Source organism: Haliotis rubra, unplaced genomic scaffold (assembly GCF_003918875.1).
Source record: "Haliotis rubra isolate DU_JTF1 unplaced genomic scaffold, ASM391887v1 Scf612, whole genome shotgun sequence".
In the NCBI taxonomy this organism is placed as follows: Eukaryota; Metazoa; Mollusca; class Gastropoda; order Lepetellida; family Haliotidae; genus Haliotis; species Haliotis rubra.
Genome location: NW_025767316.1, coordinates 540,545 through 548,712, shown reverse-complemented (window position 1 = coordinate 548,712; position 8,168 = coordinate 540,545).

Sequence of the window (8,168 nt, the reverse complement as noted above, 5' to 3'; positions counted from 1 at the left end):
TTTCTTCTGTGTTTTTGCAAATCTTGCACATCTTGAAACACGAGTCCACAGGCATCACAAGTTGGCATGGTTGAGAGGTTTTCTTCACACGTCTGCTCAGCTGAACATCTAACTCGGACTGATTTGTCCTGGCTTGGAGGTGTCCTTTTAAACTGAATGCATTGGGACAAAGTCGCCTATGGGGAGGTGTTTGGGGTTTTAGATCAACCAACAAGTAGCCATAAGGCTTCTGGGTAGCCCTTTGAAACAGCTCCATGAAATGGTCTGCGTTACCTGGATACATTTGCCTCGCCAAAGTCATGATGGGTTGTTGATCGATAGGGTTGTTGAACAGAAGCAGATAATGACAGTTTCTTCGTTGTGTGGGATCCTTACTGAAATACAAATTCTGGTTCAAGGCGATCACTGAGAGATTACGATGATGACTTCCTTCCGTAAACAGATCTGTAATGCGTGGATCTTTGCTGGCAGTAGACATTAAGTCATCGAGGATAACCACGTTCACCACATGGGGGTCTAGAAATGCATCCTTTTCGAGATCAGAAGGAATGCCTTGATGAAATTCCACATAGGGATAAACATGGGTTTGAATGGCATTATACAAGGGCTGCCATCGTTTGTAGAGCCATATAATACGTTCAGGATAAGGTTTAATGTTCATCCTTTCTAGAATCTGTTTCACTAAGTAGGTTTTCCCACAGGAGGTTGGCCCTGAGACAATCATGGTGAAGGGGTGAATCAGTCTACATTCTTCCAATGACTGGGTAATACTTTCTGATGAATGTGGTTGCTGCTGCTGCTGCTGCTGCTGCTGCTGCTGCTGCTGTGGTGGTGGTGGTGGTGACGGCTGCTGCTGCTGCTGCTGCTTGATATCTTTTGGATGTTTTGTTCGAATATGACGGGACAAGTCATGAGCCCAAACATATTGTTTGGAGCATATGGGACAGGGATGCATAATGATGTTCACACGTCAACAGTCCTACTACAAATGATACATTTAGCCTTTTGTCTCTATTTAAAAATATGTTTTCATTCGCTTTGTGTTTTCCCTATTGACGGCACTTTCCCTTTCTCTCTTCAACTTGGCTTTAGCTTGTTCAACCACTTGTTGAGTAGGGGTAACGAAATTAATCTTAGGTTGCTCTGTGGTTTCTGGTTTTTGTTTGTCTTTCTTCCACTCTGGATCATACAGTTCCAAATATCGATCGACAGACAACATGGCAGATTTTTCTCCTCCACGTGTTATAGAATGATAAGGGTCTCCTTTCCCTTCAGCCCCACATGACTACCCCAACGGGTCACCTCTTTCTGAGGTACTCCCACCAGGGCCAAATACGGACAATCTGGAGACCATTTTTCATGTTCGGCCCAGGGATCATCATCTACTTCCCAGTTCTTGAGAACGAGACCACATTGAAAACAATTGCAAGCGTCCCCTCTGATTAAGTACACAAATCCTGCCTGAGCCATGTGACTAGGACTCTGTTTCATTTGCACTGGCCAGTCTTTAAACGAATCGAGTCTTTTCTGGAATGAAGTCCATTCAGTCTTGATTGCACAGCAATCGGCAACGACAGTCCTGTCGAATGGGTAATGTCCACACACATCCATGATATCCCAGACCAATGTCAACACGTCCGCACAGTACAGCGTCTAAACCAAGAATGGCTTTACACCCAGTAACTGTAGTCACTAGGGTTGCAAAAGGAACACTGGTAGTATATCCACAATGTGTAATCACTTGACTGTATATCCGCTAATGACTTCAGAGACTGAGTATGATATGGGGACTGTTTGGTGGACTTTATATACCCACCCGAGTCTAAAAATAGACACACCAGGTGTTCACACCATCTCAATATACAATAGAGAGCAGTGACTCATCATCTAAAAATAGACTATGTGAAGTCTAACAATAGATTTTGACCCTATAAAGCCCCATAGCTAAAAATAGATCTTGCCCCCATAAAGGCCCTTATACTACTTGTAGGGTTGTGTTCGTGAGGTGTAGGGTTGTTTTCAGTAGGTTTGGGGTTGTGTTTAGGACGTGTAGGGTTGTGTTCGGGAGGGGTGAGGTTGTGTTCGGGAGGTGTGGGGTTGTGTTCAGGACCTGTAGGGTTGTGTTCGGGAGGTGTGGGGTTGTGTTCGTGAGGTGTAGGTTTGTGTTCAGGAGGTGTGTGGTTGTGTTCCAGAGGTGTGTGGTTGTGTTCCAGAGGTGTGTGGTTGTGTTCGGCAGGTGTTGGCTTCTGACCACGAGGTGTGGAGTTGAGTTTGGGAGGTGTGTGGTTGTGTTCGGATGGTGTGGGGTTGTGTTCAGGAGGTGTGGGGTTGTGTTTGTGGGGTTGTGTGGTTGTGTTTGGAGGTTTTGGGGATTGTGGGGTTGTGTTTCGGAGGTGCGTAGTTGTGCTCGTGAGGTGTGGCGTTGTGTTCAAGAGGTGCGCGTTTGTTTTTGAGATGTGTTAGGTTGTGTTAGGAATGTGTGCTATTGGTTTTATGAGGTGTGAGGTAATAATTGACTAACACTCAACCAACCAACGGTGGTACATGAGACTATATAGATACATCGGTAAACAAATTTATCATCCAAAACTGTGTTCCACAGGAGATATCGCTTGTGTGATATCAAACGATATCGTTTTGACAGTAGATTTTGTACAATGCCCTGACAATGCTATGACGTTATTCACTTGATGACGTCACAATGCTATGACATCGCTGCTCTGCAAGTGTAATGGCAGTACCATGTTCAGAGATGTACACTTTTCATTGAAAATTAATGAAGAGTGATTTTGGATGATAATCAGAAGACACTTGGGTGAGATTCTTTCTATATATACATGGCAAGTGACCGGACAGGATCATTTGAATGTTACTAATATAAGCGATTGAAAAAATACATTCAGAAATGACTTAAAGTGCTTTATATTTTTAGTGGTTTTATCACATATTAACATTAAATTTTTCTGGAGACCACATATATCATATATTGGAGAAGGGTTTGACATCTATATACATAGTGAAACTAATCTCCAACAAGGTCAGCGTTACACAGTTTAAATACGCTTTCTTGTTATGGAATAGAATGCCATCGGTCGGTTTCAATTGGTAGGTTATTTTTGCAGGTACTTAGTTTAATATGGGAAAATATATACCTCTTGGTAAGTATAAGTAAGTTTTAAATCATAGTTTATCTTTAAAACATTTATAAAGTTGGCCTTTAGAACTTGTTTCTATGGAGCTACGGCAATGTTGTAAAGTAGCTTCAACTTGTAGAACCAGCCATAACGTGGAGAATTTGTGAGGTTTTGAGAAAATGTATGATAAATCACAGGTATTAAGTAATATTTCGCTCATATGACGACGTGCATGCGTGTGTATGTGTATGTGCGGCTGCTTGTACTAGCCCAGACTTAAGCTGGTTTTATAGTGCTACCCCACTGAGATACTATGCCGCAGTGAAGCATGAATACCCCACCCATACACATTATACTGACTCCGGGCCGACCAGTCCTTGATGTACCCATTAATGCCGAGCGCCAGGCAGGGACCAACAAGTACCATATTTTAACGTCTTTTGGTATGACGCGGCCGGGGATCGAACCCGCGACCTTCCGCTCTAACCACTACACCACGGAGGCGGTCTCAATTCCGACAGAATGCGATAATACACATCATTCAATTCTGTGATAATACAGCATTGAATTCCGACAGAAGGTGATAATACAGCATTCAATTCCGACAGAAGGTGATAATACAGCATTGAATTCCGACAGAAGGTGATACTACACAGCGTTCAGCTCCGACAGAAGGTGATAATACAGGATTGAATTCCGACAAAAGGTGGTAATACAGCATTGAATTACGACAGAAGATGATAATACACAGCAATCAGTTCTGACAGAAGGTGATAATACAACATTCAATTCCGTATGCAGGTTCACATTCCAATGAAAACACGTAAAGTGAATGTCAGCTCTCGAATGAATAACTATTACATAGCCATGGTACCATGTTCACGGATAGATAAGAGTATGTTGTCCAACCATCATTCAGCGAAATTGCAAAGCATGTCACGAGAAAATTCTAAATACACACCAAAGTATTCGATCTGACTTCACTTAGGTTTCTCCTGTCTTCCATGCAGGATTTTGAAAGCTTATGGTGTCTTGAATGCTGTAACTGGGAACAAACAGGAATTGTATTTGGCTCTTTGGTGCTAAAGAGAAAGCAAGTGAAAAGTGGGTGAGTGAGTTTAGTTATACGCTGCACTAAGCAATATTCAACTATATCGCGGCGGTCTGTAAATGATCGAGTCTGGACCAGACAATCCAGTGATCAACAGCATGAGCTTTGATCTGCGCAGTTGGGAACCGATGACATGTGTCATCAAGTCAGCGAGCCTGACTACCCGATCCCGTTAGTCGCCTCTTACGACAAGCATGGGTTACTGAAGATCAATTCTAACCTTGACCTTCACGGGTTTCGTGAAAAGTGCATAAACGGCTGTGAAATGGAAACACCATTTATTAGGCCGAAAAGATGACATCATTTGATAATGTTCTTGAGAACTTTATGTCAACAAACCAGTTTCATATTGCCTTGGGGTTTTGTCCTTTAGAATATTGTTTTTTACAAAGGCATGGTAATTCATGAATATTTAACGTTATCTCTAAGAAAATCTAACACAGGATGCAAAAGAATGTATCTTCTTGCATTTGGCATTTTACTGACCTTATACAAATGCCTAACAATTTCCTCCACAGATTTCCAGCCTGACTCATTAAAAAAATGTATAGAATAAGTAAAGAAATAATGAAATATAAGATATCAGCAAGAGTTGTGGTGAAGTCAGGAATGATCCATTTTACATTCCTCCTGCTGTAACCGTGAGTATCTTATACTGCCTGTATCTTCACCTTGCAAGAAACATGCATTCCAATACCTGATCCGTGGCCTCATACCAGTATTCAAGCAGTGTCACGGCGGCAACATCGCAGCTGACGTCACACATTGTACCACGTGGGAATAGATGAGCATTCAGTGTCACCAGCAAAATCTTTAACAGCCTGGTTAGCCCACAGCCCCCTCAGAAATAGAGTTCCAATATAACGCAAAGAATGCATTCCTCAACGAATAGCTAGTACAAACACCTCTCCAAGTGCTATTTCATTTTATTGTCTCAAAAGCTACGATATTTTGCTTCACGTTGGTGTTACACTTTCAACTAGCTCATTCACAGACCCCCCATCTGTATTTATTGAATACAGATGGGTGGCCAGGCTCGCTAACTGGCTCTACACATGTCATCGCATCCCAGTTGCGTAGATCGATGTTCATGCAGTTGATCCCTGGATTGTCTGGTCAAGATCTGATTATTTAGAACCGCCGCCACATAGCTTGAATATTGCTGAGTGCGGCGTAAAACTCAACTCAGTCACTCACTCACAATAAAATTAAGGAAGCAAAGTGTCTGTGTTAACCGACCTCTGCATTACTTTCACAGTTATGTCCACATTCGCATGGTATATTCTATTTTCTATCTGTTTGTTCATTGAATAGAATGCGAATTTTCTTCACGAACAGATATGTCTGTGTTGACCTATATCTGCATTTCTTTCACAGTTATGTCCACATTGGGTAATGTATTATATTTTGTGTTTGTCTATTTAACAGCATTATCAAATTCAATAATCTGCACATTGGAATCTATATATTCGGCTACAAAATACAATGTGGAAGACCTGTTCGATCTGTTGCCTAAACATGTCTTCTACCGTTTCATATACCCTATAGTTGATAACAGCCATGAAGAGTAATGTGTGCTGTTGAAGCATCATGTAAATACACAAGGAGGGACTTTCATATACCCTACAGTCGATGACAGCCATGAAGAGTAATGTGTGCTGTTGAAGCATCATGTAAATACACAAGGAGTGACTTTCATATACCCTACAGTCGATAACAGCCATGAAGAGTAATGTGTGCTGCTGAAGCATCATGTACATACACAAGAAGCGACTTTCATATACCCTACAGTCGATAACAGCCATGAAGAGTAATGTGTGCTGCTGAAGCATCATGTACATACACAAGAAGGGACTTTCATATACCCTACTGTCGAAAAAAGCCATGAAGAGTAATGTATGCTGTTGAAGCATCATGTAAATACACAAGGAGGGACTTTCGTATAACCTACAGTCGATAACAGCCATGAAGAGTAATGTGTGCTGTTGAAGCATCATGTAAATACACAAGGAGGGACTTTCATATACCCTACAGTCGATAACAGCCATGAAGACTAATGTGTGCTGTTGAAGCATCATATAACTACACAAGAAGGGACTTTCCTATACCCTACAGTTGATGACAGCCATGAAGAGTTATGTGTGCTGTTGAAGCATCATGTAAATACACAAGGAGGGACTTTCATATACCCTACAGTCGATGACAGCCATGAAGAGTAATGTGTGCTGTTGAAGCATCATGTACATACACAAGGAGGGACTTTCATATACCCTACAGTCGATGACAGCCATGAAGAGTAATGTGTGCTGTTGAAGCATCATGTAAATACACAAGGAGGGACTTTCGTATACCCTACAGTCGATGACAGCCATGAAGAGTAATGTGTGCTGTTGAAGCATCATGTACATACACAAGGAGGGACTTTCATATACCCTACACTCGATGACAGCCATGAAGAGTAATGTATGCTGTTGAAGCATCATGTACATACACAAGGAGGGACTTTCATATACCCTACAGTCGATGACAGCCATGAAGAGTAATGTGTGCTGTTAAAGCATCATGTAAATACACAAGGAGAGACTTTCGTATACCCTACATTCGATGACAGCCATGAAGAGTAATGTGTGCTGTTGAAGCATCATGTAAATACACAAGGAGGGACTTTCGTATACCCTACAGTCGATGACTATCCGTGAGCAGTGAATGATGTTATGAACGAGAGAAACAGTTGCGCCTAAATAACTGTTGCCAATGGCATCAATAGTTCTAGGATGTCATTAGGAGCGTGTTGGTGAATCACAAGAGCACAGAGTCATTTTCAAAAGACATTTTTGTTTATGTTTGTAAACTATTCAATGCATTTACATTATTTTGTTGTAAAATAGTTGAGACATTGACATTTGTTATTGTAAATATTCGCGTTATACATTTATTGATTTGCTTATTGATATCGACTGTTCTCGTCACGCTATGGCTGCAATATTGCCGATGTGACGTTAAATTTTAACTACTGACTATTGTAAATATTCGATACATTTGCTTTTATTTTTCTAACATATTTGATGCATTTGCATTTATTGTAAACCTTTAGCTACATTTAGATATGTGTCAAAGATTCGTTACCCTGTTGTCGCCTTTTTTACCAAATATGCATACGGAATTGGATCATATATGAAAATCACCACGTACATTTATTATCGTAAAATAGTCGATGTAGGTGTGACTTTCTCAAACAACAGACATTTTACATCTTATCACCACAGCCACCTGGTCTATAACCGAGTGGTCGACCTTATAGCAAGTCGATAATTGACTAGCTTCATAGCTTCGCTATACCAGGTTAGTTATTAGTTATTGCTTGTATGTAACTGTAGTAGCCATGACCAAATGTATAATGTAACGCTGTAGTATATTTGCTGTAGTTCATGTAATATAAGCTTTATATGCATTCATTATTCATTTAAAAACTCGTGAGGTGCAACGAACTTCACAGATGTAAAGTGCACTTTGCGTATAGATGCAAGCAAGTCTTAAACTGAGCAATGCCACTGTGTTAAATTCATTTTGCCCTTGTCAATAAAATGTATTCAAATGAAAACAGCTGGTTTCGATATTTTCTATTACACATACGGAAGGGAAAACAGAGATGATCAGGTATGCATGTCGAGGTGGACTCCAGGCGTGATAAGGAAGATGAAACAAACAACAAACTGTAACAACTTAAGAATGTTTGCTTGTCAAATAGTAATGAAATCACGCTAGTGTGTGCACGTAATCCTCACTATAATCCGATGAGTCGAACGTTCAACAAGACAACTTAATACCAATTGGTGTATATCGTTTGGGCAAACTACTAGGTTGTAATATGAGACGTAAAATTAGGATTCGTTAACAAAAGGACAGATATACTGAACATCACT